General features: G+C 47.0%; 1 pseudogene across 3 annotated transcripts; it reads left to right on the top strand.

Moving 5' to 3' along the window:
- Positions 1–3,112: 3,112 nt before the first annotated feature.
- Positions 3,113–24,943, top strand: LOC310850057 (free fatty acid receptor 3 pseudogene; annotated as a pseudogene). Of its 3 annotated transcripts, XR_014568731.1 has the most exons (3): positions 3,113–3,413; positions 21,457–23,026; positions 23,185–24,943. The product of XR_014568731.1 is annotated as a free fatty acid receptor 3 pseudogene (transcript). The 3 variants fall into 3 exon arrangements; XR_014568732.1 differs by having other exon boundaries at positions 21,457–23,559; XR_014568733.1 differs by lacking the exon at positions 3,113–3,413 and adding an exon at positions 18,739–18,821 and having other exon boundaries at positions 21,457–23,559.
- Positions 24,944–25,236: the final 293 nt, after the last annotated feature.

The raw sequence follows: 25,236 nt of genomic DNA on the forward strand, positions 1-25,236 counted from the left end.
ACAAGGAGGACCTTTCACAATAGCTCTGTTGGTTAGAGTGTTGTGCATCACATGCTGCTCTTCAGCGTTACAGCCGTACCTTGGTTGTCGAACGGAATCCGTTCCAGAAGTTCATTTGACTTCCAAAAACGTTAAACAACCAAGGCGTGGCTTCCGATTGGCTGCTGGAGCTTCCTGCACACAATTGGAAGCCATGGAAGCTGCGCCGGACGTTCGGCTTCCAAAGAACGTTCACAAACTGGAACACTCACTTCCGGGTTTGCGGCATTCCGGAGCCAAAACGTTTGACTTGCAAAGCGTTTGGGATCCAAGGTACCACTGTACGGACAGTTAACTCTTGAATGGCATTAAAGGAGGATCAGACCCTGAGATTAAGAATCTCTACCAAATGAGATATTCCACAGGTAACAACAACAACAACTCCCCCCAATAACCCCTCCCCTCTGAATTCTCCCTTTCTGCCAGCAGCAGAAAATCTTTTATGGGGGTGAATGGGTTACATCCAAAAGTGGGTACCCAGTCTCAATTCTGCCTGGCCCCCCAAGCCAACCCAATTAACTAGTCTACCATGTGGGCAAGAAGCACAGGGATAGGCTAGATGGCTCCAGATTAATCAGGCAAGACAGCATGGAATTCTACATACAAGGGCGAAAATTTACCCAACACCAAATATACCAGTCCGATCTCAGGGATATTACTGTGCCAAGCTTGGTAATGAAGCATTGCTGCACCAGGCCTCTAGGTGGAGCAACTGAGCATGCAGTCTTCACCCAACAGATAATTTCAGAAAGGCATATGGAAGAATTTCCAAGAGACAAACTTAAACTAGGTAGTGGAACAACTAATCCATGTTGGCTTCTTTGGTCCTTTAAAAGCTGCTAAACCTTCCCACAACTGGTCTTTGAAAGAACAGCCCTTCAAACAGAAGATGCTTTCAATAAAGCTATGTATTCATTTTATTTTTTCTGTCCTTCTCTTCAACCAAAAAAGACCCCCTGAGCAACTTACTATAAAATGAACATATAAACAGTCCCTGGGTTCAGGCTCACAATCTAAGAAGACATGAAACACAAAAGGAAAATGGACTGGGAAGGAGGAGGAGAGAAGCGAACTAGGGTTAAAGTTCTGAGTTATGTACTGTATTTTTCGCTCCATAAGACGTGCCAGACCATAAGAAGCACCTAGTTTTTGAAGGTGGAGAACAAGAAAAAATATATATTCTGAATCTCAGAAGCCAGAACAACAAGAGGGATCGCTGCGCAGCAAAAGCTGTTCTGGCTTCTGGGATAGCTGCACAGCCTGCATTCGCTCCATAAGACGCACACGCGTTTCTCCTTACTTTTTAGAGGGAAAAAGTGAGTCTTATAGAGCAAAAAATACGGTAAGTTCCTCTAATGACCAGCTGGGGTGGACAAATTCAAGGCTGAACTTTCAGCTGCGCTGATGGTGCAACCCTGCACCCCTCCTCTCTTGCATCCTGATGCAGTGGCGTAGCATGGGGGGGTGCAGGGGGGGCGGGCCGCACCGGGTGCAACATCTGGGGGTTAGGGAAATCCACGGGTTAGGGGGCGCAAATCCATGGGTTAGGGGGCGCAAATTACTTGCCTTGCCCCGGGTGCTGATAACCCACGCTACGCCACTGGCCTGATGGAAGACTGTTCGAACAGAGAACTGTCCTCTGTAATGCAGGCACGCTTTGGAGCTAGAGAAGAATTTAGATGAATCATAAGTGGTGCCTGGACTATACGGCATTAAAAGAAAATAAAAAGCTTTGTTGTGTTGTTCTGATGTTTACTGGCTTTTTTCTGGAGACACTGAACCAATAAAAAACGAAATGGTTGACAACCCTGTTTCTGCTCAAACCACTTCCTGAAGCTGGCACCAGATGCACCGTGGGTAAGAAAGCCAGGACCACGTTGTCCCGGGCACATTGGTGCACTTATAAACCTCCCTCCCCCCCTTTCCTGTTTGCTTGAGAGGCATTATTAATCCTATAAGGAACAAGCTGTAAAACGGTGAAGAATACAGATAACTAGTGATATTGAGTCACAAGGTTGCTGGAGGAACGAAGACTCTTTTATTGGGGAAGTCATTTAACATAATAGGAAGAGTGTAAAAGCGGGGTGGAGTGGGGTGGAAAGGTACACAAATATTGGCACAGGAGGAGCAGGTGCACAGGGGTGAAAGAGTCAACGCGGCTCGACCGAGTTACCAAGGGGCTGCTTAAAGCAACCAGAAGCAGCTCTCGCTCATTTGGCTATGCAGGGCTGCCCTAACCACTAGGCGGGGTTGCTAGGTTCTCGCCCAGAGAGAGCACCAATGCTTTTTAAATTCATGAAGGATGTAGTGGTTGCCAGCCAGCTGGTGTTTTGCTGGTCTGGACAGTAAAACCACGTCTTGCGCAGGGCGCTGTGCTGCACACCTCTTTCAACCTGGCTGTCTCAGGGACAGAAATGAGACGGGAAGATCCCGCTTTAAGCGAATAGCGCAGATAGGGCCGTCATCTTCCCTTATTGCTGATTCTGGGCAAAAGGAGTGACAAAATGCTTTAAGGTCCCATGTTCAACTCAGGTAGGATTTGGAAAAACTGCTGTCTGGAGCCTTGGAGAGCCACGTCTGTGAATGTAATGATCCATCTACGACCAACTGATGAGGATCAGGAATAGCTCAGCCCGCGCCAGGGAAAAGTGCACCTGCTCAGAGTTCGCCGGCGAGTTGTTATCGTGTTAATCTTGTTCCTCTTTGCGTTAAGATGAACATCGCTTCCTTCCCATTGCTTGTTGATCTCTCCCTCCTCCTTCTGTTTGCATCCCAGCGGCCTGCAGCCCGATCCTCTGCGTGTTTACTCGGAAGTAACTCCCGCTGAGTTCCAGGAGGCTTACTCGCAGCAAGGATGTGCGCGGGTAGGATTGCCTCCCCAGCCCCATTTTCCAGACATGGCTCGGGAAGGTTCCAGGATCTGCTTACCTGGGAAGAAGGCCTCGCACGCTGAACGTGCCGGGAGTTACTTCCGAGTAAGCACGAAGAGGACCGGGAGGCGCGCTCACTCACGGGCGCTCTCCTGGCAAGCCCCATTCAGCATCTCCCGCGCCACGGCTCTCCTCAAAGTCCCGCCCACCCTCTTAGCAGCGCCGCCCCCTGGCTCTTCGCGAGTCAGACGTCTTCCAAGCGGTCCGCCAGGACACTTTTCGGTTGGATGCAAAGGGTCCAGGTGGAGCGGCGGGTGAGATCCAGGACTCGAGCGAAGAGAAGCCAGCAAGGGATCCGCTACCTCCAAACTCACAGAGCAGAGAAGATCTGAGATCTTGCAAAAGAAATCCCGAGGACAAGACTGGGCGGTGGCGATGCAATAGAGGTTTTTCTTCCTTCTTTCCTTATAGGACCCAGGTGTCCGGTTTCCCCAGCCTAGGGAGGTAAGTGCTAAGGTGGATGTCAAATATATGTTTGGGAGGTGCTGAGTGATTGATTTCTAATATCTAAGATTCTCCTGCATTTCTGATCCCCATTCTCTTAACAAACCAGGAACTGAGTAACCACACTTGTTGATTCAGGTCCTCCAGAACTTGAAGCTCCTCATTTCATATGCATTTCACACCCCACAAAAAAAGAGAGATCTTTGTAATCTGCTGCAGAGCCAGCTGGGAAGAGAGCAAAAGAAAAAGGGTCCTGATTATGCCTGTGAAAGGCAAGAGATACGCATGGCATTTATTTATCATTTTGTATCTGTCTCTTTCAGTCCAAGAAGCTCAGAGATGGCGTATCGGGAGCAGGGATTATCTGCACAACAACCTTGTGAGGTCGAGTCATATACAGATAGATGAAGATTATTGGAGGCAGTGTGGTGTAGCGGTTAGAGCATCGGACTAGGACCTAGGAGATCAAGGTTCAAATCCCCACTCAGCCACGAAGCCCACTGGGTGACCTTGGACCAGTCACTGCCTCTCAGCCTAACCTACCACACAGGGTTGTTGTGCAGATTAAAGGGCAGATGGCAGGGGGAAGAACCATGTAGCCACCTTGAGCTCCTGGGAGAAAAAGGTAGAAGAATCAAGGCAGTAAGCTTTGCTGCTGAGTGAGGATTTGAACCCAGGGCTTCCTGCTGTGCAAAAAGCCACACAATTAAGTTCTGTTGAGTTTGCATGATTTGTTGGGTGGTGGTTTGGGATATTGGCCAGAAACTCTAGAGCTGTTGCCTATTCTACACTTCCAGAAGTGATATCAGGAGGGGGGTGGGGTGGGAAGGAAGCAACTACTGGAGTTCCATCTCCAAGGATGACATACCTTTTGTGAAATTGACTTCCAAAAACGGGGATTCCAGTTCCCACAGTGCATAAGCTCTCTGCAAGCACATAGGAGCATGTGTAGAGCCCCTTCTGACATGCTGCAAACACCCAAGAACTTGGAGGAGGCTGGCTTCAGCCTCTGGTGCCAAGAGGCATACCAAATCCATGTGTGAATCCCAGCATATAGGAATTTATATCCTTGGATCTTGTTCTCAACCATTCCTGTAAGTGGCAAGCTCACAGCAGAGAGCAATTCCCTTTCTGGACATGCTTGCTTTCACTGCTGAGCACCCCATTAGTCACTAGCAGCTAGATGACTTGTGCCTATACCAGCTAAGTCTTAGATTCATTTGACTGGATTCTGTTTTCATTCAGGCTCTGCATAGTACTTTGGCACTCCTCCAATCACCTAACTCTTACACTGCTGGTGTGTAGTGGCAATAGTTTTCTTATGGTGTGTGTAGTCAAGGTATTTATACCCTATATCGCTTTATGCATACTCTGGCCAATAAAAACATATGCCGCGATAAACTTGTTCACCTTTAAGATGGAGTAAGACCATGATTCCTGTAACCCACAAACATGGTTTCCCCTCCAGAAGGACGTCCCACTGAAAGTCTCAACCTCCAACGGAGGCTCTAAGTTCGATGGGATCCTTGGCAAAGTGTATGGATGGGCTCACGCAGGAGTCAGTGAGCACCCTAGTGGACTTACCTGGCTGGGGTAGAAATGATAGTGACATCAGAACTGCCATCAGAACCAAGCGGAAGGCGGCCATTTAAATTTCCCACAATGCCCTGCAGCAATTGGAGGAAATCAAAATGGTGACTTGGTGGCTTGCATCCTTGTTGATCGTAGGGCATAGGGCATTGGCGCTCACATGGTGGCGGCAAGGAAGTGTGCTTGTTCCCTCTGGATGAATTATTCCCAGATTTCTCACCTTCCTTTAAAAAAGAAAGAAAAAGAGTAAGTTTCAAACATTTGTAGAACCTGAGACATCATGTACAGGAACTGCCGGTATTTCTCATTTTTGCTAGGAGAGACAACCCTGATCTCCTCTTCCAGTTTTTAAGTCCCACCCCCACCCCTAAAATACATGCAGACTCGCGTGGCATCTGCCCCAGGATAACACCTGTTGGAGCCCGGCCTCTATGGAACTTTTAAGAAGCGATGACAAATAATTAACATAAGAATATAAGAAGAGCCATTCTGGTTTAGGTCAAAGGTACATCTGTTCAACCTGCCAGGTTGAACAAGAATCCTGCCAACCTAACAGTTTGAAAGCATGTCAAAGTGCAAGTAGATAAATAGGTACCACTCTGGCGGGAAGGTAAACAGTGTTTTCTGTGTGCTGCTCTAGTTTGCCAGAAGCGGCTTAGTCATGCTGGCCACATGACCCGGAAGCAGTACGCCGGCTCCCTTGGCCTATAGAGCGAGATGAGCGCGCAACCCCAGAGTCGGTCACGACTGGACCTTATGGTCAGGGGTCCCTTTACCTTTACCTGAACAACCAGATGCCTATGGGAAGCCTGCAAGCCATAATTGAGTGCAAGAACAACTCTCCCCACTTTTTATTCCCAGCAAATGGTATTCAGAGGAATGAGTAACCATGGGTTTGCCATGGTCAGATGTGATGAGCTGAAGCTCTTAATGCAGCAGGTGAAACAGCCCTCAGGTGTCTGCAGAGCACATGGTTCATGTCTCTCACCACCCAATGGAGCTGCAAATGAACTTCCTGTCTTCTTTCTCCATTTTGTGGGCAAGTGCAATCCCAGTTTCCACCATTCCCCTTACATGGCAACCAGGTTGTATTCCCCCCAGAGGTGGCTGAATTCCAGGCACTCTTAATGTCTCCATTTATAATCCAGAGAAGTCCAAATACACTTGAGCTGATTTAGGGAAGGCTAGGGTTTAATTAATGCCAGGATTATTCCCGGGCATCTGTTTTTCGGTGTTATGCCTCTCTGTAGCCTGGAACAGATGAAGTAAGAACAGATGAAATTGTCAAACCACTAAGGAGTATCCCAACACTGTGAAAAGAAGATTAGAGACAGGTATTGACACCTGATGACTCCTTTCTTCTCAAAATTAAAGGCCAACTACAAGGATGGTGGTTGCCTATCCCTGTGAAACACGAACCACCTGGCCCCAGCTCATCAGCCACAAACCATAGCCCTCTAGAAAGTCATTCGAATTGATGTTTTGCTTCTTTTCCTGGGAGAGCTGAAAGATGGGGTTGTTGAGTACAAGGCAGACCACAACATATTGGAGAAGTGGACTGTGTTCAGCTTGGTGGGTCACCGGTTGTGGAGGCCCGATTTTGGTACTAATTGCACCAGCTCTGCCATATTCCTCAATCCTAGGGTTGCCATATTGCAAAAAGTAAAAACCAGGACACCCCACAAAGTTGTTGAGCTCACATAACCTGTGCGAGATTGCGGCCTCCTAAAAAGCACTTTTTTAGGCCCGTGTGCTTGCATGAGAGCATGATGCCCCAAAACACACGTTTTGGAGTGCCACACAAGTTCACAGCCCTGGAAGGGGGGGGGGGAAGCTTTTTGGAGTGAGAGTCTGGCACAAAATCATGCAAGATTGTGATGCCAAAAATTGCTGCCGTGCTCTCATGTCAAAAAATGTGATGTAACTAATAATAATATCCAGTGATTGATTGGTTTAACATGTGCACTTAGCTTTCTCAACAAGTGTCAAGCTCAATGCAGCTCTCACAATGATAACAATAGCATTAAAATAATAATAAATAAATGACTGCCCTGTGCCAGTTGACTTACTCTGTGAAGGGAATTTTTCATATATACACACACGCACACACACACACACACAGAGAGAGAGAGAGAGAGAGAGAGAGAGAGACCCTCCAGGAGGGACCAAAACAGCTTCAAAACAGTTCCATCCCAGCCACGTGTTCAGAAGGATAGTGTGGCTGATAATGGTACTGAAGCGTCACTGAGAGGTCCACCAGAATCAACAGGAATACAGTCCAGTTGTCTATTTCCCAGCAAAAGTCACACACCAAAGTAATCTCACCACTGCAAGTGAATGGGAGCCAGGTTTCCATCCAGGGCAAACCAAGCCTGAGCTCAATTTAAGGTGGTGCCAGGCACCTAGCTTCCATTCCAGCTGCCACTGAGTAATGCAGACCTCTTTGGCAATCAGGGTTGACAGAAAGATCCTCTGTGCATTGGCCTGATTCCCTTCAAAAGACGTCAGAGCTAGTGACACAATGCCACGCCATGATGTGCATAGGATCAGGCTGCTAATTCTTTTTTATCTTAGCTGGGGTTATATATAAAGATTTGGCACTGGATTTCTTGAAAAGAGAAGTGGTGTGACTCAGTCTTGTGGGAAAGCCGTAGCCTTTGAACTGGAAGGTGATCTCCTCTGCCCTAAGTCTGCAGCGTCTTGCATTGTGAGTGACATTTGGAAGTGACTCTGCGTATGCTCCTGGGGTGATCTTGAATGGTATGAGTTGTTTGAGAGTGGATCAGGTTGCCTTGCAAGGTGGTGGGTCTTCTTTTTGTTAGAAGTTTTCAAGCAGAGGCTGGATAGCTGCCTATCAGAGACAGTAGCAGCTGGGGTGGTACAGAAGAGTTTTCCAGTCACCCTGGGACCAGGGCAGTGGCAAGGTTAGGCTGTGTGCATACATGGGTGGACTGTCTGCAGGTGCTTCTGTGCAGTCAAACCTTCCTTGCTGCTCTACCCAGTCCATACAGGTAAACTGCACTGATACTGGTGATGGGGGCAGCTGTGCCCCACCTCACCCACTGCCACTGATCAGAGATTCTCCAATAGCAGGTGTCCTCTTACATTGGCAGGGAGGGATGGACTAGATGAGTGTGAATGTCCCTTTCAACACTGTGTCTTGTATCCACCTAAGTTCTACTCAGAATACATCCATTCATGGGCCTAAGTTAGCCACGCTGAGCAATTTCAGTGGGTCTGCTCTGAGCATGGCAAGTTATGGGTTTAGCCCATGAGATCTACATTTGTTTCCCCTAAATAAGATGGCGGGCTGGAGAGGCTTCATTTACTACTCAGGGGAGAAAGCCCTCAAAGCTGGCTTGCTTGTTTTCTGCTTATCACTTGCCCAAATGCTTTAGCTTTTTGAAAACCTTGTGTTGAGCATCCAGGGAAAGGGTCAGCTTGGTCTGCATTGAGTGGCAGTGGCTCTCAGACAGAAATGGGCCTTTTCTTATTCACCTGCCATGTGATCCTTTGGGGTGACTGAGATGTTCTGCAGGTGATATGCTCTCTCAGCCTTTGCAGCCAGCCTCTAGTCCAGGCATGGCCAAACTTGGCCCTCCAGATGTTTTGGGACTACAACTCTCATCACCCCTACCTAACAGGACCAGTGGTCAGGGATGATGGGAACTGTAGTCCCAGAACATCTGGAGGGCCAGGTTTGGCCATGCCTAGCCTAAGCAGCAAGCCCTGATCTCCAGATTGCCAGGGCTCAGCTGCCTGCTGTCAGGTGTGTGTGATCATATCAGTACAGAGGAGAAGGGTGGTGTGCAATGTTTGAAGCTGAACAACTGCACTGTGCAATGGACTTCCTAGCTTGGAGGGCTGTCTGCCATCTCCCAGCGACATAGGTTAAAGACCATCTTGTTAAGATTGCTGACAAGCTCATTGTTTTTGCTGGCATATAGCAGAAGAGCCTCTGCAATTTGCAAATCCCATCATGCCTTAGGAAGCATAACTGGGCAACTTGCCATCTGTACCTCCCCTCCCCGCAACTTTATCCCATCCAGAGCTGTATGCCTTCTGTGCTCTGTAGAATTTTCACAGGTAAAATACGGTTTTCCCAGGCAGGCTTTCCCAGACAGGGAACAGTCTGTTGGACTGTTGGGCCACATTCACACAATATATTTAAAGCACAATGACACCACTTTGAACAGTCATGGCTTCACTCAAAGGATTCTGGGAGCAGTAGATTGCTGAGAGATGTTAGCAGGCCTGTATCCTTCCCTAAAGTACAATTCCCAGAGTAGTTTATCCAACAGTTCGCTCTTCCCACTGAATGTTAAAAACAATACAGCATCAGACATTAAAAACTTCCCTAAACAGGGACGTTGTCTTTTAAAAGTAAAATAGTTGTTTATTGCCTTGACATCTGGTGGGAGGGCGTTCCACAGGGCAGGCGCCACTATCGAGAAGGCCCTCTGCCTGGTTCCCTGTAACCTCACTTCTTGCAGTGAGGGAACCGCCAGAAGGCCCTTGGCGCTGGACCTTCGTGTCCGGGCTGAACTATGGGGGTGGAGACGCTCCTTCAGGTATACTGGACTAAGGCCGTTTGTGGCTTTAAAGGTCAGCACCAACACTTTGAATTTTGATTGGAAATGTACTGGGAGCCAATGAAGATCCTCCACTGTCACAGGAAGCATGTGTCTGAATACCAGGTGCTGGGAATCGCAAGGAGGGGGAGCGCTGTTCTGCTCAGGTCCTGCTTGTGAGCAGGTTGTCCACTGTAAGAACAAGACACTGGGCTAGATAGACCATTGACTTCATCCAGATGGCTCTTCTTATGCCAGATTTAAGCTTTTTATGGCTGCCAGGAACCCTAAAGAGCAGTACGCTGCAACATTTTGCTGCAGATCCCACTTATGAAGCTCAAAAGACGACAAGCATGCCCTGGCAACCACTGGCACTTCTCAGCCAATCACATTTCAGCAAAGGAGGATATGAGAGAATGCCTCTTCAAACCCTGAGTGGGAAATAATGTTCCAAGGCACATTCACCTCTGTGGAGCCAGCCAGTCAGGGCTTCCTATGATATCATCAAAAACAAGTCGCAACACTCTTGATTTGACAGCCCGGTTCTATCGAATGAATGACCCTGGAAGAGGCACAGTCAACAAAGTGTAAATCTTCCTGTCGCCTTCGTCATGTTCTCAGAGTAAAAGTAGCCAGCGCTTCTAGGTCAAAAGCAAGGAGGTTAGAAGATCTGGGGTGGGTGGAACAAAATGGCTTGGCATCTCATGCTGTCATATGAGGCTTCTGTAGTTTAGGCATCTTGCTAAAGAACTATTGTTGTTTACAGATTAGGATTCTGGAAGCTTAGTGGGGGAAAGGGCTCCCCATCGAGGCCCAATCAGTGGTTGGGGAATTGAAAAGTTTCTTCTGCCCTAGATTTTGTGTAGGTCTTGGTTGGGACAGGAAATTAATCACAGATCAGACTGGCTCCCCCAATACATCTCCCCCTGCCCCCAATATCCTGAGTGTCATATGTTTCCCATGGGTTGCCTCACCCTGGTGGGATATTAAGAGAACTTCTCAGGAAACATATTGCAGATGTCAAATGCCAATATGATCTAGGCTTAAAGTCAAATCAGACGTTCATTGACAAAGCACCCCAGCCCTATAAACCAGCAAGCACTCCCCGCCCCCCTTTAATGTGCTCTCTGTTGAAAAACAGAGCGTTTTTTCTGAACAGGCCCAAGTTAGTCATGTTCATTAATTTCAATGGGTCTCCTCTATGTAATAATAATAATAATAATAATAATAATAATAATAATAATAAATTTTATTTATACCCCGCCCTCCCTAGCCAAGACCGGGCTCAGGGCGGCTAACAACCAATAATAAAAACAAGTTGATTAAAATACAATTTAAAGGATTAAGATACAATAATAAAACAATTAGGGAGCAATCTCATCATAGGAGGAGAAAGGAAAAAGAAAAAGGGGGAGGGGATCAAACTGATTCTGAGCCAAAGGCCAGGTGGAACAACTCTGTCTTACAGGCCCTGAGGAAAGAAATCAGATCCCGCAGGGCCCTGGTCTCATGAGACAGAGCGTTCCACCAGGCCGGAGCCAGTGTTAAGAAGTCCTGGCTCTGGTTGAGGCTAATCTAACTTCCTTAGGGCCCGGGACCTCTAGGGTGTTGCTATATATGGACCTTAAGGTCCTCCGTGGGGCATACCTATGTGTAGGACTAGCATTGGCTACAACCAGAGTGAGAATGCGGAGAAGGCACTTTTGCTTGCTCTGGAGGGATAGGGCAAATGAGATAGGGCAGTGGTGGCAAAGGTAGAAAAGTGTAGGCTCACTCAAGAGTGCAGATGCTCTGGAGGCATCTTCCTAAAGGCGCCCACAAAAACTGGATTGAACATTGCCAACTATTCTTGTGCAGTTGGCAGGTGTTGAACATTCCCTTTTTGATATGAAACTTTTTTTGGGTTGTGTGTATGTGTGGGTCACAGGGTCTCCACGCTTTTATTACGAGGCTCTGTCCATCAGTAGTCCTATGCCTCCCTTTCTTCCATAGGCCCAGGTGAAGCTTTTCAAGGGTTGACTGTCAAAATGATGGCACATTGTCAGAGCCAGCCCACCCATGAGGCAAGGTGAGGTGACTGCTTCAGCCAGCAGGATCCATAGGAGCAGCAGATCCAGCCTTCAAGGAATGCATTGTTTGCTGGGGTGGGGTGGTGGCAGCAATGGCTGTGGCATGCTCCTTGGAGGCCGAATCAGCTGCCCTCTCAGCAGCAGCCCCCATGCCACCTCTACAGCAGCCTCTTGGTGAATGGGAGGAACTGCTGATCTCCTCCCACCCCTGGGGAGAAAATGGCAGGGGCTGGTCTCTTGGGCTCTGTCCTACCCAGTTGTGATTCAGCGTGGGCTCCTTTCTCTCCCATAACAGCCTTTGATTCCCACTTTGATTCAGGTAAGGTTGATTCGATTCCTTGCCCTTTTTCTAGACGTAGATATCTATTCCATGCTTGACTCTGATGGAGATTTTATTCTCCCCTTGTTCTTCACTCACCCCCTTTCCCCTGGCTGGGAGTGTGGCATTTTGTGGTTCGCCTCAGGTGCCAAAATGTCTTGAGCCGGCCCTGTGCATTGTCCTGCCCAGTTGGCTTCCATTCAGACATCGCTTAATAGTGTCGGGCCACCATCAGGCCTTGCAGTAAATTGGCCTTTAATTGCCTGCCTTTTGTTGGTCCCCAGACGTCGGTGAGAATCATTACAGCTAATGGCGAGGGGGCCATTTGATTTCCTGGCTCACATATTCTTACGAAGTTGTGCCTTAATTTCTGGGAATCGGGAAGGAGCCCAATTATGACAAACTTGCTGAAAGCAAGGAACGGTGGGGTGGGGTGGAGGGAAGCAAAGTAGAATGAGAATTCAAATGGGTACCTTCTCATTGCATAATCTGCTCCCCTCTCCCCAGGAAAACATCCCATCTCCAGTCTTGGGTGCTTTTGCCTAGTTATAATGTGTCTTTGAACTCTGGACACATAACTCCTTACTTATCTCAATGGAGGAGTTGGTGTGCATACAGAGTAAACCTACTGCACAAAGCTATGATTCACATTCCTTGCTCCACCCACCTTTGCTCCTGCCCACCATCAGCATGCGGCCCCTGCAAGGCCGCCCAGAATGGAAGGCGGCCCTCTGGCAGAAAAAAGTTCCCCCTCCTCTGTTGCACAATTCCTGCTTTTTATAATTAAAACCAGCCCTGACTGTGAGATCAAATTCCAGGATTAATTCCTGGTGAGCTGCACATTTAGCAAACCCCTCCTTCTATTCAAGACAGTGTAGAGTGGTCTTCCCAAGCAAGTTTCTCTTTTAGGTATTGCCCTTAGCAAGTTGATGTTGTGTCCTCCCTGGGATCTAGTATACAGAGTGAGGTCCTTAGGCTTGGAAGTGAATTTCCAACTTTTCCCGCAGTTCCTTCATCAAAGCCAGCGTATGTCATAGGAGTGATTCAACTCAACCATGCAACTGAGCTGTCCGGAAAGGTCTTATTATTCACCTTAACAGGGACAGGAACAATAGAGTTAGATCTGCAGCCACTTCCTCCCCAGTGATATGAGAACACAGAACAACCGCCGCAGCCAGCAACCATTTGCCATCTGATCTGGCATAATCTCATCTCCGTCACCTCTTGAGCTCATCTCCTTCCATCAACAACTTTGCTGTCTCAGATGGATCATTTCAAGGAACAGGGCTGGCTGTTCACGACCTTTTGCACAGGGTGGTTTGATGATGGATCCAGGAAAGTGGCAATTAGGCTGGGGAACGAAGCCTGTAAGTGATGCCATGCGCCAGCTGCCCCCTGCCAGCCCCACAGCTGCTCCCAGGGCACTGAAGAACATAGGTCATAGAACATAGGAGGCTGCCTTCTACTGAGTCACACCACTGACTCATCTAGCTCAGTACTATCTTCTCTGACTGGCAGCTGCTCTCTAGGGTTTCAGATAGAGGACAACCAGACTTGGAGGTTGAACCTGGGATCTTCTGCATGTAAAGCAGATGCTCAGCCACTGAGCGACAGCCGTTCCCCAAACCCTGGGAAGATCTTGGGGCAAAGGAATTCCTCATACCGGGTGGCAGTACTGGAGATGAACAAATCTCCCAATTTTGGATTCTCTTAGTTTCTCATTTTTTCCAACCTTAAATTTGGTTCTCAAAATACCATATTTTTTGCTCTATAAGACTCACTTTTTCCCTCCTAAAAAGTAAGGGGAAATGTGTGTGCATCTTATGGAGCAAATGCAGGCTGCGCAGCTATCCCAGAAGCCAGAACAGCAAGAGGGATTGCTGCTTTCGCTGCGCAGTGATCCCTCTTGTTGTTCTGGCTTCTGAGATTCAGAATATTTTTTTTCTTGTTTTCCTCCTCCAAAAACTAGGTTTGTCTTATGCTCTGGTGCATCTTATAGAGCGAAAAATACAGTAGATTTGCAGTTTTCCTTAAATTCCCCATGGAAATTCATCAGTAATTTAGTGCAATTTTCTCCCGATCTACATATTTTTGGCATGCACGTTTCATAGAATTGTAGAGTTGGAAGGGACTATAAGGATCATCTTGTCCAACCACGTGCAATACAGGAATCTTCCTTTTCTTTTTTCTGCCCCATGTGGGGCTTGAACCCATGACCCTGAGATTAAGAGCCCTATGCTTTACCAGCTGAGCTATCCATCACTGATTCATGGGAACAGGCACAGGCCGCCAAGGTAGACTTTTACCCTTCCCTCCTGCCCATCAGATGATGTCACAAGAGACATCAGCTAACAAATGGGTGTAGTTTGGGGGAAATGGCCCTGTGGGGTGGAGGTTTCCCTTCCCTGCACCATACCATCCAACTTCTTCAGAAAAATGGGACATGTGTCTTCTGAGACGTGCTCCTGGGCAAGTCCCATGACAATGTGTGCCTTTTTTCAATGTGATCTCTGCCCCCTTTTTTCTGGAGCACTTGGCAGGTATCCTGCACTACAACTTGCTGGCAGAAATGTCTTCTGAGAAATTTTGGCTCAGCTCTAATGTGAAATATAGGGGTATCCCCCACTTTCTTTCTAACGTGTGTGAGAGAGGCTCTCCATCCCCACCCAATGCACTTTGGCCCTTCGGTGCTTCCCCATTATTTCTACCTTCCTTCCTTCCTGGTGCCAACCTTGCTCCACACCCAATGATGCCACAGCCCCGTCCAGCGTGCGTAAGAATCACACCCACACCCCAGCAGCTCTTACCACCAATCAACACCTACCCCAGGGGCCATTTCATTAGCTTATTCCGATAGCATGATATTATTGCCATTGGCTGATGCATCTCTTAGCAGGACAACCGTTAACAATGTCTGATAGCTTATGTCAACAGCTGGATTGTTTCAATTTATGGGCAATAAATTGGATGCCAGCTTGCAACTTGGGTTTTATTTGAATGAACTTTACACAGAGTTGCTAAACTGTAGCATTAGGAAATGAGCTTGTGTCATTTTGGCCGAATCACAATATTAAATAAGAAGAGAACTAAAACACAAAAGTGGGATTAACAGATGTCTGAAAAACAACACATTTATTTTAACAAATGCAATGAAAACAGGAAAAGTCATTGATGATGTGCTGGGAAATGAGAAGGCATTATAACAGCCTAGAAGGCTAACAGGCAGAGCAGGGGTTCTCAGTCTTTCTATCCTCAGGGTCCTCTTGAGATAGCTGAAAGTTACCAAGGCCCACCAGTCACAAAATGGTGGTGCAGGGGCAGAGACAGTCACAAAATGGCGGCAGGTGGAGGAAGAGCTTGGCATCCTTTTCTGCTGACAACCTGATCCACCTTTGAAAACATTGCTAAAGTCTTTGCTGCAGTGATTTCCTTGCACGGAGATCCTGAGTTCCATTTTCCTCAAGAAAAGTGTGTTCTTTTTCTCTGGAGGTATTTTGACTTGGTCTTTTCATGTCAAGCAAATCCAGAGACTCTAAGCGAAGAAGGCTTTTTTGCTTTTACATTTCCCCCTTAAAAGTATTTTTACCCCTGTCGTGTAATTTCTTCTCCCATTCTCCTTGCACATTCAAATTGTTACTTCTCCCCCAGTCACTCAACTGCCAAGTTCTTCTGTTCCTCCTCCCTCATTCTTTCACATTACGGTACTTCTTTCTCCTCTAGCAGCTTTCCTAAGAGCATGAGAAGAGCTTGCTGAGTTGGGCGAATGGTCTATCTGAATTGGGCCAATGGTGAATCAGAAATCTGCAAGCAGGTTTGGACTACAGCTTCCATCATTAATGAACGTTGGCCATGATGGCTGGGCCTGATGGGAGTTGTATGTTCAGCAACCTCTGGAGGGCACCAGGTTGGGGAAGGATGGGTCAGCCCTTGAGCTTTATGGCTGAACAGGGATTCAAGGTGTCTTCTTATAGGTCCATCTTTCTCTGGACTACAGCCCAGGCTCTCTCTGCCTCTCAAGCTTGTCATCGCAAGGAATTCACACACCTGTTCACTTGGGGGGGGCAACCTCCTGATATCTCTAGAACCATTTTGTATTAATATTTTCATGTGGTAGGATGTTTGCGGAACAGTTTATCTCCCTGCTACTTTATACAGAGGCTGTTGTATTGAAGTTTTATTGTATTTGACTGTGTGCCTTACTGTCTGATAACATTGTTATTTTATTGCTTTATGCTTTGAACTGTGATTTTTAATGAAGGGTGGTATAGAAATTAATTGAGCAAATTAGGGCACAGTCACGCAAAGTAGAGCAGAGAGACAGTAACCCAGTCATGGAAAATAAATCTTATTGATTCACCCCTTCTGTCTTCTGAGATTTCAACAGGCATTTTGCACATGCTTTTCAGTACATCTTTGTCCACAAGGACTAGAAACCTGCCTTAAAAAGCAAGCCAGTATTCTGTGCATCTGGAATCCTGTGCTTCCTTGCACCCCTTTTGATGTGGTTCACCAGAATGGTGGAATATATGTACAATTGTGTTTATAAAATGCACATTGCTAGGCTTGGGAACTGCATTGCAAACTTCGGAGGAGTGTGAACCCAGCACTGTGGTTCTGATCTGAATCTAAAAACTCAATGCTCAGATATTAAGAGACAGCTGCAGAGAGGGAAAGAAAGTGAGTGAGTGTGAGACAGGGCAGATCCACACCATGCCTTTAAAGCACATCCAGCACACATTTAAAGCACACAACTCCCTCCAAAGAATCCTGTGAAATGTAGTTTGTCAAGGATGCTGAGAACTGCATCTCTGGGAGGAGGAAACTACAGATTCATACTGTGGATCTGTCCACAGTGAGAGGGAAAAGATAAGCCTACTCCAATGTGTAGGAAGTTTGTTTGAGCTACCCTATACATTGCCCCTAGAAGAAGCAAATTAAGAGGTCTGCAATGAGTCACCGAGTCTCAGACGGGTCGCTTTCGCAGAAGTGGCAGCTCCTTTGTGTCTCTCGAAGCGGCTTTTGCAAGCGTCCGCTCTGTAAACAAGCGAAAGAACAGAGAGAAATAACCCGTGTGAAAATCTGCAAGATTCAGAGCTCCCATTTCCAAAGCAAACAGCAGTTCTGAAATGGAAAACAGTTTCCTCTGGAGTCCAAGCAGGCCCCCTGCCACCATAATGACCCCCATCCATCCTTGTGCTTGCTCAAAGGGTTTATTGACCTTGTTTACAGACAGCTCCAAATATTTCCCCTATCTCTCATTTTTGTCTTAAAGTTGCCGTTCTGATCCCATTCGCTAGCCTGGGACAAACAATGCAGTGAGTCTAGCCATCTGCTGCTCTCCAGCGCAGTGGGATAAGCCAGTCTGTCCAGAGAGTCATATTGACTAAGCACTTCTGCCAAGCGACCAATGAAGGTGCTGCTGCTGCTGCGGCTGGAACTCACAATGTTAATCTGTGTTATGTACTGAAGTTCTCATCCTGGGCCAGCAGGCGGATACTGTAGATAGTTTTCACTCAGGTCCACATATGCAAATAAGGGATTGAAAGTGATATTCAGTGATTGGATAGTTACAGAAAGTGGTTACTGTTGCGTTGTAGTGGAGCTCTATATAAGCAGACTGGCTGAATCCTTCAGTTCAGTTCTGTTCTGGCCTGCGAATAAACAAGAGCTGCTTGAAGAATTGCTGTGTCATCTGATATGTTCACCCACAACTTAACAATCTGAGAAATTCATCTCTCTTTCTAGAGTCAAGCGGGTTAGCACAGCGACAAGAACATTTCCTGCTCAGCCACAAACCTTGCTGTGTGTCTCTGGACCAGTCACTGGCTCTCAGCCTCTCAGGCTTGTTGTTGTGAGAACAAAAGTGTAGAGATCTTGCATTCCACCCTGCGTTGCCCATGCTCACATGGGCATTGTGCCACCGAGCCTGAGGTGAAGAGAGCCAACAGGTGTGAAGGGCAGCTGTGCTCATGTGCCACTTGTGGGTTTCCTGGAATCTTTGGCCTGTAGGGCCGGCCCTATCATGAGACAACTTCAGCCTCCACATGCCCCCTGCAGCCAAGTACCACCTTCACACCACATGCTGCAGACACCACCACATGCCCCCCACTGCCATCACTACATGCCCACCTCCGAAAACAATGTATGCCACCTTCATGGAAGCACAGGCAGCATCCTGTTGTCATCACTGTGGCGCTGGAGGTCACTCACTGCGCCATCATGACACCCACAGTGGGCATTGGGGACCTGTCCATGGGAACTAGTATTTGCCAGGCTGAGGCCTACCCAGATGGGCAGGGTATAAATAATAAAATTGTTATTATTACTCCTCCTCCTCCTGTTCTTCCCTTTAGCTCATGGCCCTGATCCTTCTTAGGAACGGACCTTTTGCCAGCACAGACAGCCAGGAGGGGCAAAAAGAAGATGGGAAGGAAAAGGAAAAAAAAGCCAATGATTGCCCAGGGCATAGTGCCAAGTGTGCCAGGATGGTTTATGCCAGCAGGCTGGCCCTGGACCAGTGCCCATATCACTCTGTCCAAACACATGGCTGCAGGCTTTGTAAACCAAAAGTGCCTGTTGACCTTTTCTGGGGATGCTGCCAGGCTGGAAGAGATTGTTGTAGATCAAAGCCAACTCCGGTACGAGCTGATTCTTGCAGTTGGCACACACACAGAGAGAGAATAAAGTAACACCCTATTAATAGAGATGGGGAATTGGGTGTGATCTGAAAGAATTCCTACCAGTCATTTGTAGGAATGCATCGTCTTCTCCTGTGACACTTACCCCAAATTATTGTTTAGGAACACAGGAAGCTGACCAGGCCCGGTTTTCGGTTTGATGTGGCCCTAAGCTACTGAAGGTAATGGGGCCCTTTATATGTCCAGCTGTCCTTTGTCAACAACAAACTGTCACTATTTTTTGTGTTGAATAGATGCTATATGGTAATATGGACCTAATAGGTATCTTAAGCTATTTGCACATCACAAAATAAGTAATTGTTGAACCGAAATACAATTAAGAAGTATATTAATAGTGAAATACATTTAAGAAGAAGTGTATTAATAGTGAAATAATTATTAAGCTCTAACTTAAAATGATTGGGGGCCCATTATTTACACCATAGGAGCCTACACAACACAAAACACTGCTGCTATACAGTGGTACCTCTGGTTACGTACTTAATTCATTCTGGAGGTCCATTCTTAACCTGAAACTGTTCTTAACCTGAAACACCACTTTAGCTAATGGGGCCGCTTGCTGCCTCCGTGCCATCAGAGCACGATGTCTGTTCTCATCCTGAAATAAAGTTCTTAACCCAAGGTACTATTTCTGGGTTAGCAGAGTCTGTAATCTGAAGCGTATGTAATCTGAAGCATATGTAACCCAAGGTACCACTGTATGTAGGCTTTATTTTATTTTATTTTTATCTTATATTTTGGAATTGTACATCCAGTTTTATTTCACCTTTAAAAAATTTTTTTGGGAGGGGGGGCCTGAGAGAGAGTGGGGACCAGAGCTATAGCTTATTTAGCTTACATGTAAATCCGGCAGTGAAGCAGCGGCATCTGTGGCTCCATGCTAAGCTGTAAGAAGCTATCCCTTCTTACACACAGGGCTGGCACATTCGCGAGGCAAGGTGAGGCGACTGCAGGATCCACAGGGGCAGCAGAACTAGCCTTCATGAAATGTATTGCCTATTGCTGCCACGGTGGTTGTTGACAGCTGTGTCGCGTATTTTGGAAGCCAGATCTGCTTTCTCCTTGGCAGCCCCCCACCCCACCCAGTGCTGCTACTACAGCGGCCACTTGGCAAATAGGAGGCACTGCTGGTCTCTTCGCACCCTTGTTTCGAATGTAGAGCTTCACTCGCTCCTTCTGCTTTTTATGGTGCTGGTTTTTATGAGGCCCTAGGAATGAAGAATGTCCTTGTGTGCATCCCTCGAAGGAGCCATTTCAGGCCCCAGTGCAGAACTGAGAAAACAGGGATGAATATGGTAAGGTGCGAAGCCTGGGAGTTTTATAGATGCTCTGGCATCTCCTCTCGGAGCAAGGTTTCCTCAGACCTCGCTTGGATAACCTTCAGCCACCATGGCGTGTAAAATCAATGCAGAGAAGTAGAAGTCCAGTTTTAATAGCCCTAAACTGCTGGGCCTCCAGACTTGGGGCGGAAAAAAATGAAAAGAAAGAGGCAGAGGCACCAGCCCCAGGGAAGGAAAGAGACTATTCTATTCTATTCTATTCTATTCTATTCTATTCTATTCTATTTATTTCACAGAATCTACATGCCACTTGGTTGTTAAAAAACAACAAACAAACAAACAAACAAACAAACCTCAAAGCAGTTTGTAGCCATTAGGAACAACAAGAGTGGACTCAGCTATACAGCTGCAAATAAAACATTCTAAATGTGTTGTGAAGTGCAATATACAAGCGTGACACTAGATGGTGAAAGTGAGCTATGCAAAATGCAATGTATTAAAGACAGAGAATAAACCAGGCATGTGTTATTTCCCAAGTATTCACAGCAGAAAACTCCTGAACCAGAGCAGTCAGTCTGGCAGCGTTTGGAACAGGCTGGCACAGAAAGGTTGGCTCCAGACCTACCAAGGCGGACAAACAAATGCTGGGTTTGATTGGCTGCCCTCTCAATTTCTCCCTGGCTCACATGTATTGCAAAGCAAATAATAAATAAATAAACTTTCTTCACCTCTTCTTGGCTGACTTCCAGTCCCTGGCTGGATTACATATTGTCTGCCCTACACAGGAGCGCTGTGGGGGGTAAATTCAGAGGGTGGATTAAAAATGGTTTGCAAAGCAAACAGGGGAGCAGATGCTTTGGTTGCCATCTTGTCTCAGCAACCTTCAGATACATCGCAGGTCTTATCCACAACCTCTCAGTGTGTGTGTGTGTGTGTGTGTGTGTGTGTGTGTCTCAGAGAGAGAGAGAGAGAGAGAGAGAATAAATCCAGTTCTCATTTAAAGGCAAATCTACCTAATTTGCACTTTCTGAAATAATACCTGAGCAAACACAGCATCCTTTGAAATTTGCCAGTCTCTGTATTTTGAGAAGCTGTCCTCTACCCAACTCATATGTACAAAGCCGGAACTCACCAGAACTCAGTTCCGGCACCTCTCAGGTGGGTGCCATTGTCATTCTGAGAGACTGAGAGAGGTGTTCACGGTGAGTTCTGGCACCTCTTTTTCTAGAAAAATAGCACTGCATATACTCAGGCGAGGTGTGCATAAGAATTCACCCATTAGTGAAAACAGCAGACTAAAACCCATTATGGAAAGAAAGCTGTTTTGCAAAAATGTGTCATTGTTATCTTTATATGTGCGTATTAGGAATTTGCACTAAAATGCTGATGAACTTCCACAATGACATTTTTAAAAAGGAAATGTTTAAGGGCAACCGCTCGGCATCAGATTTATTTCCCCTCCTCTTTCCTCCTCCTCACAAATGGCTTCTCTCACACACCTTATCTCCCCACACAGGTGAAAAAGCCTCTGGCATGCCTTCTGGTGTTTACCTCTCCATCTACCTGCTCACCATTCTGACGGGCTTTCCCACCAACCTTCTGGCCCTGTATGCCCTCATCAAGAAGCTGAAGACCAAGGCCACGCCCAACTGTGTCCTTCTCCTCAACCTCACTGTTTCTGACCTCTGCTTCCTGGCTTTCCTGCCCTTCAAGGTGGCAGAGGCGGCTGCCGGACAGTGGCCTCTCCCTGCTCCCCTATGTCCCCTCAGCGGCCTCTTCTACTTCAGCACCATCTATTCCAGCACTCTCTTCCTCACGGCGGTGAGCGTGGAGCGCTACCTGGGCGTGGCCTACCCCATCCACTACAAGCTGAGGCGCCATTCGGCTTACGCGGCTGTGGCCAGCCTAGGCCTCTGGGCCTGCTCCTTTGCCCATTGTAGCATTGTGTACATCACTGAGTTTCAGCCATACAACAATACAGAGCCAGACAATGCCTCCCATAAGAACTGCTACAAGAACTTCACAGATCTCCAGCTCGCCATCCTTCTCCCCGTCCGCCTGGAGCTTGGCATCGTCCTTTTCCTGGTCCCGTCCTTGCTCACTTGCTTCTGCTACTTCGGCTTCATGAGGATCGTGATCTCCTCGCCGCACATCCGCAGGAGCAAAAAGCAGCGAGCCGTGGGGCTGGTGTCGGCCACGTTAGCCGTCTTCATCGTCTGCTTCTCGCCTTACAACATCTCCCACGTGGTGGGCTTCATCCAATGGGAAGATCCACGGTGGAGGGATGAGGCCTTGCTCCTCAGCACCTTCAATGCCAGCTTGGATCCAGTCATCTTCTACTTTTCTTCCTCTGCAGTGCAACGTTCATGCTGGGGCTTCCTGACCCGGGTAGAGAGGGTCTGTGCCTTGCCTTCAGTGATCCGCAAGGTGTTCTATAGAGAGAGTGAAAAACTGGGGCGAGCAGGTCCCCAGGAGCCAGTTTGCTGTTCCAGGTTATGACCATCTACATCTATGGACATGCCCAGAGACTGAGACTTTCTTTGAGGGCCAAGCAGATACTACAACATTTGCTTTAAATCTGACAGAAATGGCTCCAGGCCCCCGAAACTGAAATCTCAGTATCATGCACCTCTGCGGTTTCTGCACCTCTGAGGCTAGCTGGACTGTGCCCAGAGAAGCTCCATAAGTCCTTTTCCATGCTGGGTTGAGGAATCATGGAATTGTAGAGTTGGACATCTAGTCTAACCCCTTGCAATGCAGGAATCTTTTGCCCAACATGGGTCTCAAACCCGCAAACCCGAGATTAAGGGTCTCATGCTCTACCAATTAAGCCTCTCCCCTCTTGGTTCTTGAAGCCTAGAAGTAGCGATGGGTGAGAGGCACTTCCCTCCAGTTTTATTTCGAATATGTTTTGAAGAAAATAAGTTTAATTTGGTGAGTGCATGTGGGATACAAGATCATTCTGACTCTAGGCTCCACTGTCATGAGCTCCACAAGGCATGGGGCTCTGCCTTCTCCATCCACTGAGCTCCTATGCCACCAATGAGCTTCCCCCCATGTCTTTCTTCTTGTCTGTTTTCCCCAAAGTCAGCCAGTGGTGAATGTGGTCCTAGGTCCTAGGCCAGGCATAGGCGAACTTGGCCCTCCAGATGTTTTGGGACTACAACTCCCATCACCCCTGACCACTGGTCCTGTTAGCTAGGGATGATGGGAGTTGTAGTCCCAAAACATCTGGAGGGCTGAGTTCACCTATGCCTGCCTTAGGCACTGCTCTGATAGTTATGGAGGAGACAAATAAATCAGGAGCCATGAGAAATGTTCCCATAGCTCCTGATATCCTGGATGCTGCTCCACATGTTCCTAGTGGCATTGTGGAGATGGCTCACAGCAGGGCGAGGTGCTTGGTGATGCCCGGCGGAGACTCGTACTCTCCAACTGTTTCCAGAAAAGGGATGATGTGACACTGAGCTCCTATTTTCCTTGCTCTGCTGGAGAAGGGGCATATATGTGCTTTTCGGCACTCAGACTCATTTCTGGAAAATGATTTTCTGAAGAAACAAAGACTCTGTTCGCTGCCTCAAAGAACGCCAAGTGTTAAAACTGTAGAGAATCATGTTCCATGTTTATTTTGCATGTTAACCCATCAGTGCCAGAAGAGGAAATACGATTCTACAGTTCATGCCTTGGCACTTTCTTTCTTTTTTTCATTTTTTGTCATGTTTGAAGCTGCTCTCAAGATGTGTGAGAAATCTAAGAGGCCCTCTGGGCAGCCAGGATGGTCCCAATGTGGCCTGTTAACACCTCCCAGAGGACATGCGAGGAAGCCCATCCTTTTTACTGAATGCAAGTAATTTGAAGTGGCAAGATGCAGTGAACCCATGTAACACAAGCAGGAGTTGCTAAGGAGTGTGGGAATGCTCAGGGTGGCAGGAGAGGATATATTGTTTATTAATATCCTTCCTAACTTGTGCTAGCAAGTCCCTGTACTTAGCAGAGTTTACTTTCCCCTTCTAACATGCAGCAGATAGCTGGTTGCAGGCTTGTGTAAGCCTCTCACTATCATACAATTCAGTATTGAATTGTATGTTCCTGGTACGTTCCCTTTTATCCCTCTTAAAAGAATAAAGACATGACAGTCTTATTGAAAGTCAATAAAATAAGTTTACTCACATTCAGTTCACAGTTGGATTCCTGAAGACAGACTTAGTTACAAATATGTACATGTGGATCTACCCCATATTGAGGGGGTTAATTCCAGTGACTGCATACTGGCTTAAGGAAGATGGAAAAGAGAGAGAGTGGTAGCATGCCTTGTTCTTTTGTTACCTGGACAGGTAAGGTCACACCCACATCTAGTCACATGCAAAGGAAGGATGCTCCAGCCAGGAGGAAATAGGAAGTGTTTGACTGGCTGGACCAAACATTCTCCCGCATGTCTTCTCTAGGAAAACAAAGAATGTTGTATTTGACTGCTCCCAGTGGATTACATCCCACAAGGATTGATGGTTAATGTTAACCATAATGAATAAACCATAGCTAAAACAGACATGGATTATCATAAAAAAAAACAAAAAACATGACCAGCAAGCTTTGAGAGTTTTTTTTTTTTGAAACCTTTGCTGCTTCTCACTCATAGCTCTGTTGTTTTGGGGGCAGTGATAACTCCTTAACTATTGTTCAGTGAAAAGGCCAGGTTTACATGTAAAATGAACTTTATGAACCAAATACAACCCTTGGTTAATAGTTACTCAACCATTGCTAAGCTACTGTGCTAGGTTCACAAAAGCCATGGTGAGGACCAGGGGTAAAACATGGATAAAGAACAGGACTGGTCTACAATTAGGCAGAGTGGGGCAGTTGCCTCAGGTGGCAAATGCTGGAGGTCCACCAGCCATTGTCCCATAAGGGAACCTGTATTTTCTGTGTTTGTGCTTAAGAGCGTTACTTTTTATTGTAATAATGTGGGTCTCCTTTATAAAATAAACAAATAATGACCCCAAAAACATCCCAACTCAAAGCCATTTTTTTTCAAGGCCTCCTTAAAAGCCAGAACTGATGGGGTTAACTATATCCTTCAGGAAGGTGTTCTACAGATTGGAGGACACCACCAAGAAAGCCCTGCTTCAGCTCATCAATCTGAATCTGAACTTGCAGCACAAACAGCAGTGGCAAACCTGAGGATGACTGGTCTCTCTCCCTCTTAACAGTATAATTAATTCAGCCAGAATGATGAGCTGTAAGGGCTGGGTCAGGCTTGGAGAGATTTAGTTCACGGGGATATATCTCTGCTTCCCCT

This window comes from Podarcis gaigeae (genome assembly GCF_964106915.1).
Source record: "Podarcis gaigeae genome assembly, chromosome: 8".
Lineage (NCBI taxonomy): Eukaryota > Metazoa > Chordata > Lepidosauria > Squamata > Lacertidae > Podarcis > Podarcis gaigeae.